Source organism: Lactuca saligna, chromosome 4 (assembly GCF_052625555.1).
Source record: "Lactuca saligna cultivar CGN05327 chromosome 4, ASM5262555v1, whole genome shotgun sequence".
Lineage (NCBI taxonomy): Eukaryota > Viridiplantae > Streptophyta > Magnoliopsida > Asterales > Asteraceae > Lactuca > Lactuca saligna.
The window spans coordinates 316,403,640-316,415,614 of NC_136420.1; positions in this window are offsets into that span (position 1 = coordinate 316,403,640).

Here is an 11,975-nt window from a genome sequence, read left to right on the forward strand (position 1 = left end):
ATGTCTACTATGCCATTTGGGCCAAAGTTTTATTGATGTATATCAAGTATGGAAATTGTTATGTCTCATTGATTGTATATCTTTGAATCAATTCCTCGCATGATATGAAAATCTTAACACATGATTCTCATATGCTTTTGTTGTTCCTTGTTTCTCTTCGCTTCTGCCATATTGAAGTATATATATGACATAACGTTATATTGTATCTATTATTGAACTCACTAAGCGTCACTGTTTACCCTATCAATATTTAACAATTGCATGTGATAAATAACCGGTATGATCTTATATTGTTGAAAGATTTAGAATAGTTTGTAATAGTACTTTTTTACTTCATTTTATGTTTGTATAAATTACAACATCCTGGGTAGTTATGTAATATATAACACTTTGTAATAGTCGGTTTGTATCCAGTAGTTTGTAATCTCTTTATCAATGTAAAATATTGCTTTTATGAATATGCAAGTAGCATGTTTTGGAGTAATAATATCGTGAAGTATGAAAGTTTGGGTCTTTCAAAAATACGAAAGTTGGGGTCTTTTAACCATGGTATCAGAGCAGTAGTTTAAGCGAACTAAATTCCACGTATTGGTATTTAGACTTAAACTATAGGAAGTTCAATATATGAACTTAATCATTGTAAGTTTAGGGATACAAGCCATAGGAAATATATAAGTAAAAGTATTACGTAATAATAAACCCTAATATTCTAAAATACTATCTTACTTCGTATCTCAGATCGATGGCTGAACAAGTAAGTAGCCATACCCCTGAGGTTGGTGGAGGTCCTCAAGCCGAGGAAGTGAATACTCCAGTATCTCCTCGTGAGGAGCGACTCTTGGGTAAACTTACTGGTCTTATTCGACAGACTCTCGAAGAACACAAAAAGAATGGTGATAAAGGAAAAGAGAAATCCACTGGAGAATCTTCAAGCGGAAAGGTGAAGCATCCCTCGTTCAAAGATTTCAAGAGTAGTGGTGCTACGGAGTTTTCTAGTGTCCTTAATCCTATAGTTGTTCTAACTTGGATTCAGAACACCGAGAAAGTATTTCATGTCTCTCATGCGGATGATGAAGACAAGGCTATCTATGCTTCTACAATGCTCATCAGAGAAGCCTTGGTCTGGTGGGAAGCAACATATGAAGCTCTCAACGGATGTGACTAGGAGAACTTATCCTGGGAGTTGTTCAAAACTCGTGTGCTAGAGAAGTATTGTCGTCTAGATATGAGAAGAAAATTGGAGAAGGAATTCCTCGAGCTTAAACAAGTAGGAATGACTGTGAATGAGTATGAAACTCACTTCAATCAAAAAGCAGGGTTTGCTACAAAGTATATCCCAACTGAAGATGATAAAATTCAGTTATTCTTAGAGGGATTACGACATGAAATCCACAATTTTGTAGCCAATCGGTGTGTTCTGTCATTTAATAAAGTTTTTGAGTATGCTCGAAGGTGCGAGCATGACTTAGAGATACGTGGTGCCACTCTTACTGTTCCAAAGCATCCACATACTGAAAGAACTACTCATGTTTCCACTATTCCACCAGCTCAAACTGTTCGAACTGATCCTAGCAAGCAAGCACAATCTCAAAGTGCTTTTCGTGGCCGCGGCAGCTCACAATCTTTTTCTATTCAATTGCCTTCATGTCGCATTTATGGAAGGAATCACCCGTGTCAATGCAAAATAGACAAGGAATCCATTGTCTGTTATGGGTGTGGAGAAACGGGTCATATAAAGCCAGCTTACCCAAGGAAGGATGTGACTTGCTATGCATGTGGTATTACTGGCCACAAGAAGCATTTTTGCCCTACTCTTACCAGCCAAGTGACGGGAAGTCAAGCATCTGTTCAACAACCGGCGAGAAGTCAAGACCCTATCCAACAACCAAAGAATACTCCATCTAAAAAGGAGGAGGTGCCAAAAGCTAAGGGTTGTGCATTCCAAATTACCACAGAGGAAGCATGCGAGGACCCGAATGCTGTGACGGGTACATTTCTTGTCAACTCTAGACCTGCTCACATCTTATTTGATTCTGGTGCCTTAGATTCTTTCGTATCTTATCAATTTGCGCATTCTTTTCAAACTGCTTGTTATGCACTCGCGCAACCATTTCACGTAGATACTGCGGGAAGTATATCATTACGTGCTGATAAAATCTATAGGGATTGTGTAACGCCGCGTTCGTGGTACGTATTTATTTTGATTAAATGTCCTTTTGGGAAGAGCTACTCGGCGAGTTGTAGCCCTAACTCGCCGAGTGGATGTTGAGTGGATGTGGGCTTTAAGTGATCTACTCGGTGAGTCCATGCCTGGACTCAGCGAGTAGGCCAATCAGGAGGAGACCCTAATCCTTAGGGTTTGCACGCTATTTAAACGTCCTTACAGCTCCATCTCAGCCCCCATCACCCTCAGAGCAATCCTTATCGAAAACCCTAGCCTCCATTGGTAAGTTTGAGTGATTGTTGCCTTGTGAAGGGACTTTTGGTGCACTTTGGAGCAAGTGGAAGAATGGAGAAGTTGAAGAGGTCAAGAAAGGGGACTTAGATCTAGAACACATTCATTTGTGGTCATCCATTCTGGTAATAAAGTTTCCATCTTGGTTATTGATCTATTAGATCTTGTTTGTCCCTAAATTGTTGCTTTTAAGCGCTAAAACCCCAAATCCTTGAAGAGAAACCTTATGGTTGTGTTATACTTCAGATCTGGACTCTCATTACCTTCTTGAAGTGTTAAGTTTCGGTCATATTGGTGATTAAGGTCCCTCTTGAGCTTAGAACCCCATTAAGAGCATTGTTTGGACATTTGAAGCCCCTAAAGCAATGCATGCACGTAAAGTTTGCAACTTTACGTGATAAGCATGCCCTAGAAGCCTAGATCTGTGGTTTGGAGCCACTGCATGGCTTAAATCAGGTATGTATAGAAAAAGGACTGAATGAACTCGACGAGTAGAACGATGAACTCGGCGAGTAGAACGATGGACTCGGCGAGTCCTATGAAGATAGTCGTGGACTCGGCGAGTTGGATGAGCAACTTGGCGAGTCCGATGAAGATTGCCTTAGACTCGACGAGTTGTTCTTCAACTCGGCGAGTCAGATGAACTTGGACTTAGTATGTATGCATCGAGGAAGAACGCGTCGAGTCTTCGCTAAGCTCGACGAGTAGAAACGGGTGTAGAACTAGAACAGATGGAAGGGACTCTGCGAGTTGGCGAGCCAACTCGGCGAGTCCGGTCAACCAGGAAGTTGACTTTGACCAGGATGTTGACTTTGACCGGGGGGTAAAATAGTCATTTTACCCTAAGATTAGTTATTAGTATCTGACTTAGTGTTTATGGAAATTGTAGCCGGGGAGTTCTGGTTCAGCAGTCAGGCGCTCAGCAAGCAGACTTTCAGCAGCTACTTCGAGGTGAGTTACCTTCCAGTAGCGATGGGTCTAAGGCCACAATGTCGGCCCACTAGTAGGAATTGTAAGATTAGATGATTGTCTCTGTGATATTCATCTAGGGTTGCCACTACCTGTGTTATGTTTATGTGTTTGTACGCTATGATGCTATATGCTAGCGATAGTAGGGGAGATAATCCCCAGGGTACCGGTCGATAGGGTCGAACGAGCAGTCATGCCCAGCCATGCTAAATAGATTATGTGATACGTGTTATGTGGTATTGGTAGGGGTGAAATAGTCCCCAGTATCCGGTCGAAAGGACCGAAGGGGAGACCAGCACCCAGATATTCTAGTCAGTATCCGGTCGAAAGGACCGAAGGGGAGACCAGCACCCAGATATGCTAGTCAGTATCCGGTCGAAAGGACCGAATGGGAGACCAGCACCCAGATATGCTAGTCAGTATCCGATCGAAAGGACCGAAGGGGAGACCAGCACCCAGATATGCTAGTCAGTATCCGGTCGAAAGGACGAAGGGGGGACCAGCACCCAGATATGCTAGTCAGTATCTGGTCGAAAGGACTGAAGGGGAGACCAGCACCTAGAGTACCTCTCCTTGGGGTGCTCCAGTATTGTTTGTCAAGAAGAAGGACGGATCGATGCGAATGTGCATTTATTATCGTGAGCTAAATAAGGCGACTATCAAGAACAAGTACCCGCTACCTTGCATCGACGATTTATTCGATCAACTTCAGGGTGTTAGCTATTTCTCAAAGATTGATTTGAGATCTGGCTCTCATCAGTTGAAAGTACAAGGGAAAGATGTATCGAAGACTACTTTCCGTACTCGTTATGGGCATTTCTAATTCCTTGTTATGCCATTCGGTTTGACAAATGCTCCTGTTGTATTCATGGATATGATGAATCGAGTATGCCGCCCAATGCTCGATAAGTATGTCATCATATTCATTGATGATATTCTAATCTATTCCAAGTCTGAAGTTGATCATGCCGTTCATATTCATGAAATCTTATAACTTCTTCGAAAGGAGAAACTTTATGCTAAATTCTCAAAATGTGAACTTTGGCTTCGCCAAGTTCAATTTCTCGACCATGTTATTTCTAGTGATGGTGTATCCATAGATCCTATCAAAATCGAAGCCATTCAAAATTGGGAAGTGCCCCGTAATGCTTCCGAAATTTGAAGTTTCTTAGGTCTCGCGGGATATTACCGGAGATTCATTGAAGACTTTTCTCGTATAGCCGTACCTCTCACGAGTCTTACATGAAAGGAAGTGAAGTTCGAATGGGGTGAAGCCCAAGAAAAAGCTTTCTCAACTCTAAAAGATATTTTGACTCATGCTCCAATCTTATCACTCCCAGAAGGTGATGATGATTTCTCCGTGTATAGCGATGCTTCAAGATTGGGACTCGGTTGTGTGTTGATACAGCATGGTAAAGTGATAGCCTATGCCTCAAGACAATTGAAAGATTATGAAAAGAATTATCCCACCCATGATCTCGAACTCGCTGCAGTGGTATTTGCCCTAAAACTTTGGAGACATTATCTTTTTGGTACGAAATGCCAATTGTTTACCGACCACAAGAGTCTCAAGTATATATTCAATCAGCAAACTCTGAATATAAGACATCAATGAGCCATGGAGCTGATCAAAGACTATGACTGCGAAATCATGTACCATCCTGGAAAGGCTAATGTGGTTGCAGATGCACTTAGCAGGAAGGTTTATCGTAATAGTATGTGTTATACTATTACTCACACTACGGTGAAGTTCACTATTCTTGATGAACTAGAGAAGTGGCAAGTTGAGGCCTTAAAGACAGAAAATGCGAAGAAGGAAGGAATGGTACATTATGCTGATGTTTTACTTGAAGATCCACGAGGATTAAAAGTATTTAAGAATCGGCTATGGATTCCAAAGATTGGTGGATTAAGACAGAAGAATTTAGATGAAGCTCATAAGTCTAACTGTCAATACATCCTGGTAAAAGTAAAATGTACTATGATGTAAGAGCTGATTATTGGTGGCTTGGATTAAAGAGACACATTGGAAGATATGTACAGGAATGCTTAGTATGCTTACAAGTCAAAACAGAGCACCAAAAGCCTTATGGAACCCCAGAAAGTCTTAGTGTTCCTGTATGGAAATGGGAAGATCTGTCCATGGATTTTATTACCAAATTGCCAAAGACTGCTAGACAGCATGATAGCATTTGGGTAATCGTCGACCGCTTGACTAAGAGTGCACATTTTCTCGCCATGCGTGAAACGGCTCCAATGGAGAAATACGCACAAGTATACTTGGATGAAATTGTTGCAAGACATGGTTTGCCACTACAGATCATTTCCGATCGCGATACTCGCTTCACTTCTCACTTTTGGGCAAGTATGCAACGTGATTTATGATCTCGAGTTGCTCTCAGCACCGCTTATCATCCCCAGATAGATGGTCAGACGGAGAGAACAATCCAAACAGTAGAAGATATGCTTCGTGCATGTTTCTTTGAGTTCGATGGTAACTGGGATAAATACTTACCGTTTGTCGAATTTTCGTATAATAACAGTTACCACACTTCAATCAAAATGCCACTATATGAAGCATTATATGGCCGTAAATGTCGTACGCCGTTATGTTGGCGTGATGTAGGACAAAAGATTCTTAGAGGCCCTAAAATGATTCAGGATACCATCGACAAGATTCAAATCGTACGAGAAAGAATGAAAGCGTCTCAGGTTCGACAGAAGTCCTATACAGAAAAGAGAATACGACCTATAGAATTCCAAGAAGGTGATTTCATGATGCTGAAGATATCCCCATGGAAAGGCCTTATGCGATTTGGGAAGAAAGAAAAGTTGAGTCCTAGATTTGTTGGTCCTTTCATAATCATCCAGAGAATTGGAAAGCAAGCATACCACTTAGAATTGCCTGAAGATTTGGCAGGTATTCATGATGTGTTTCATGTAAGTTATTTGCGCAAATGCTTGAGCATCTACGATGAGACGGTCCCGTTATCCGATGTGAAATTGGATAATAATTTAAGATATGTTGAACAGCCTGAAGAGATCGTGAATGAAAGAACAACTAAGCAACGCAATAAAGAAGTAGAATTGGTGTTTGTCAAGTGGAAACACCATCAAGGCCCAAACTATACTTGGGAGAATAAGAATGAGATAAAAGCAAAAATCCCCATTTATTTTAATCAATGTAATTTCGGGGACGAAAACCTCAAAATGAGGAGGTATTTGTAATATACACGTTTTGAAATCGTGTTTTGTAATGAATAAAATTGTGAAATACTATGTGAAATGGAGTGTTGAGTTCTAACAGATGGTTTTTACTAGAAATGAAGTAAACCTACGTTTAGAATCACTCAGAAAATATTGGAAGTCTTATGAGATTCCAATTTATTTTTGAAAGTTGTAAATAATCTCGTTAGAAACTTGTAGGCGAAAACCTCATCGAAATCCGAGTTATAACGAAGAAGTTATGACCAATCGAAGATCCGCGACAAAACCGATACGGCACCGAATGACGTAAAAATGAGTTTTTGATAAACTACTTTTTAGCCTTAGTAATCTAAATGAAAGTCTTAGTATTCGTTAAACTGAGAAGTTCGATAAAAAGAATGCCAAAATCTGACTTCGTATGAGGAAGTTATGATTTTTCGAAGTTTCAGCTTAGCAGTAGACAGCTAAAAACTCGAATTTTAGATCGAGTGATTTTTAGCCGACACAACCTAAACGAGAATTGAAGGTCTTGTCATTAGTAGTACAACGGTAAAAGGTCTGACGAAAACGGATGTCGGATGAAGAAGTTATGAATTTTTAACGGATTTTCCTATCCCTCTGTTAAAAATAATAATAATAAAAATAAATTCAAAATTAGCCGACGAAGTCTAAACAAAAGTTGTAGAGCATAATTTTAGCTATGCGTGCATATAAAGAACGTCAAATACGGAGCTCGTATGCGAAAGTTATGGATTTTAGAAGTTCGGGGCTCAATCTCCGAAAAATCTCGCTTGAATGGTTCGGATTTGGCCACGTCCTTCGCACGAAGTAGCTGCGTCATCCGAGTCATGGCGCGTCCGAGGAGCGATGCGTGTCGTACACCTGTCCGAGTCTCGCATCTAAAGCGTGTCACCCCTCCGATCCTCACATCTGGCCGCCTCACATGTGCGACGTCTGCCCTCCGAACTTCGCTTCTCCTGTCGCGTGTCCGAAGCTCGCATGAGCTACGCCTCTCCCTCCGGACCGAGCCTCGCAGATGCGACATGGACCCTTCTCAGCCACAAGGTCCGAACCCTCTCACCCTATATAAAGGGAGGCTGCGAGCCTTCCCGGGTAACTTTGAATTTTTCGACACTTTTTCACCCTAATTCCATATATTCACTATTTTGACTTTCCCCGAAGCCCGGGTATCAATTTTAGCACCCGAAACACGTCCCGAAGCTCCCGAGAAGCCCGGAAATTTTATCTTTTCGGTTTTGAAGCTCTACTTCGTAGAGCCCGGATTTCAATTATGCCCCCGGTTTTCAACATAGAAGGTCATATTTAAAGCCAAAATGCTGCCCAAATTACTATTTCGACCCCGTGTTGATTCAAGGTGAGTTCAATATATAGGAACAATTATATGTTATGTGTTATATGTGCTATGTGCTTTTCAGTGTTATTATTCCGGGTTATTTTCCCGTGTTATTTTTATTCGCTATTTTTATATCAAATGTAATACCTTTGACCATGTGATCAGTGAAAGGACTTAGATTCACATTGGTACTGGTACGTAGCCTCTGGCCATGTAAAGCATGTCTCCATAAGAGAATGACTTCTATTCTATGGCATTAGCAAATGGTTAGATAGGATTATAAGCCTGAAATCTAACAAGATGTTAATCAGAAATTGTATGTCTACTATGCCTTTTTGGCCAAAGTTTTATTGATATATATCAAGTATGGAAATATTTATGTATCATTGATTGTATATCTTTGAATCAAGTCATCTCATGATATGAAAAACTTAACACATGATTCTCATATGCTTTTGTTGTTCGTTGTTTCTCTTTGCTTCTGCTATATTGAAGTATATATATGGCATAACGTTATATTGTATATATTATTGAACTCCCTAAGCGTCACCGCTTACCTTATCAATATTTAACAGCTGCAGGTGATAAGTAACCTGTATGATCTTATAATGTTGAAAGATTTAGAATAGTTTGTAATAGTACTTTTGTACTTCAATTTATGTTTGTATAAATTACAACATCCTGGGTAGTTATGTAATAAATAACACTTTGTAATAGTCGGTTTGTATCCAGTAGTTTGTAATTTCTTTATCAATGTAAAATATTACTTTTTATAAATATGCAAGTAGCATGTTTTGGAGTAATAATATCGTGAAGTATGAAAGTTTGGGTCTTTCAAAAATACGAATGTTGGGATCTTTCATTTTCTCTGTTTGTGGATGTGTAGTGATAGAATTTGCAAACCATTTGGACCATATCAATTAGAATAAATGTAAGGAGTTACTCATATGCAAAGATATCACTATTATATATATATATATATATATATATATATATATATATATATATATATATATATAATATTCTTTATTGTTAAGTTTTTATAGACCAAAGAGCCTTGGGAATGTCTATGCGTGTAGAACGTAGTACAAATCCACTCAACTACTCGATGTGATTTATTTGGAGGGCAAGTAAGTGAAACCAGTACTCGATGTCAATTCATGTTTTATAAAAAAAAAATATTTATGGTTATATCAAACTTATAGGTGAATATAGAATGGATATAATAGGAGAGGAATCAAAAACGGTGGTGCAAGCTTCAGATTGGAATCAAAATCTACATTGAACTAGTTGTAGACGAAGAGTCTGGGAAACATGTACGAACCCGATACAAAATCGCTATTGATTCCCCCATCAGTTTTATAGAATCCATGTCCGGTACATCAGAATCTACTCAAAAAGTTTTTTGTTATAATTTTTCTCTCCCCCTCCTCCTTTTTGAACCACTCAATTTTGAGACGAGCTAATTTCAAGGGTGCAAAATTACTTAGAGCTACATCATTTGATTTGGATTTAATAGGTGTTTCATTATTTCTATTATTCAAATCATTAACAAACACCATGTCAATTTGGGATTATGAAAGTGATGAATTATTGCATGATTTCAGGAGCTGATCTTCCAGATGCAAATGTTAGAGGCACATGTTTCTCATTAGCAAACATAACAAAAGTGAGAAAAACCTTTAAATAATCAAACACTACATGATTATAATAAGCAATTAAATTCACTCCTTTTTGTTCTCGAATTTTTACAGGCGAATTTTGACAAATGCTAACTTGGAAGGAACAATGGACTTTGGTTATTTTCTATGCCACCATCTCCACCATCAGACATGACCTGCTTAAACAGTCACCACAATTTCTTCCATACACTCACTATGTCATTACATATGAACTCATCAAAGAAATGGATAAAGAAAGAGCTCTGATGATGGACTCCTTCCAAGCCATGCAGGAGAGACTCACTGAAGTCATGAATGCATATTCCAAGATCCTAAAAGACCTTCCCCACATGTAACAATGAATATTCTTATATTATCATTTAATAATCAAAGCATCGAATGTAATATGTAGTGTCTTAACACCAATATCAACTATGTAATGTTCATACTTTCAACTATCTCCTACCGCTTTAAGTTGCAAATCTGCATGTTCGTGTAGACTCAACAACATATCATAAACACTTAAATAGAGTAGTTTGCATTCTCCAGTTAACTAATATTTTTTACAAAATTCATAGTGAAACCATGACGTTACACAAACAAATTGTCCATAAATTACTATATAATCCTTGATATTCATAAGAAGCACCTGATGCCAAAAATGATCGTATCTGTTGAGCTCCATCCTCGCAACGCGGAGCTCCTCATCTAGTTTATAATCATTATTATAAATACATTGAAAACTCATGATTGTTTCAAAGACATGCGGTGAAAAGAAAAATGCATCTTATATAGTATAGTATAGAAAAACTTAGTTTTGGGAACACTTTCAATAGCTCGGGTTGATTTTTTAATTTTTTAATTTTTATTTATTTATTTATTTATTTATTTGCATTGATTTATACCCTAGAGTCCATTGATGCTTGTTACCTGCTAAGTGTTTGAGTTCGTGTATTTCTTCGTCTTTTTCTCACTAAGATGTCGCTTTAAGAGTTCTTATTCACCAATGGTTGATTCAAATTTTAGAGTCTCGTTATCTATTCAAAACTTTGCGAGAGAGAATATTGGATGCAAAGTTCTACATGAAATAGGATAAGAGAAGACTATAAGTTCTTTGGTGCATGAGAAAATATTTTTTTATTGATTTACTTGAGATTCCATTAGTACCCTAATATAAAGATTGTCATATTCATTTTACGGTGTATTTAATAGATGTAATCATTAAGAGTTGCGAGTTGAATTTTTCATTTAAACTTAGATCTAGATCATACTTTTTGTTTCTTATTATGATCGAATATATCTTTTTACAATAAATTCATCGTGTCAATTGTGTTATTTTTATTATTCTGCATGTTCAATCAAACATTTATGTACTAGCAAGTTTTGTATTTTTATTTTCATAAAAATAAAGCACATTAAGTATTCCTAAAACATGAAATTAATACCTTAAATCCAACACCATATATTCCATATATTCCGATTAAATTTTGGAGAAATGACATGAATTAGAGACTCATCTTTACTTAAACACCCGAATTGACCCGACAATGATATTCTTCTTATTTTATGGATAAATCAAAAGCCAACTACACAATGCATGATTGCTTTAAGCCAACACTCAGACGCCAAAGACCTGCAAAAAAAAGAATTGGTTTATTTCTGGTTATTCTTACATTACACATGCATAAGCAACATAATCACTAGATCTATCGTTTTATTATACTTTTTTATCAAAACAAATATAAATCGATTTTACATAAAGAATATAATTATTATTTTTCTTATTTAATTTCTATGAAATTATTTTAACTACCAAAATATCTATAAGTCTTTAAATCATTTTTGTTAAAAAAAAGCATTTATGTCTTTTATTCATTTAAAATGTGTTTTTATTAACTTAAATTATTGAAGTGTATAACTAAATTAAAAACATGTCGTATTTACTCATTAAAAAATAAATGGTGTGTGAATAAAGATATTTAACAAAATTTAAAATATTTAACATAAATACATAGGTTTACACATTTATCTATTTATTTACCAAGAATCATCATAAAATACATTATAAACGATCATGATTTTAATAAACATCATCTATCAAAATTATGGCCATAGACCTAAACCGAACCACAAACCAAATGCATCCGTTTTTGTAATCACAAAATGATGATGTGTAGTTTTGTGGTTTTTTCCAACAGTTTGGTTTCAATTGTCGCAGTTTCGGTTTTTACCTGCACAATGAAATGATACGGTTTTCTAGTGTGGTTTTGTTTTAAAACCGCAAGAGCCTGAAAATTGTGATTCAAGAATATTCATGATAGGGGTTCCA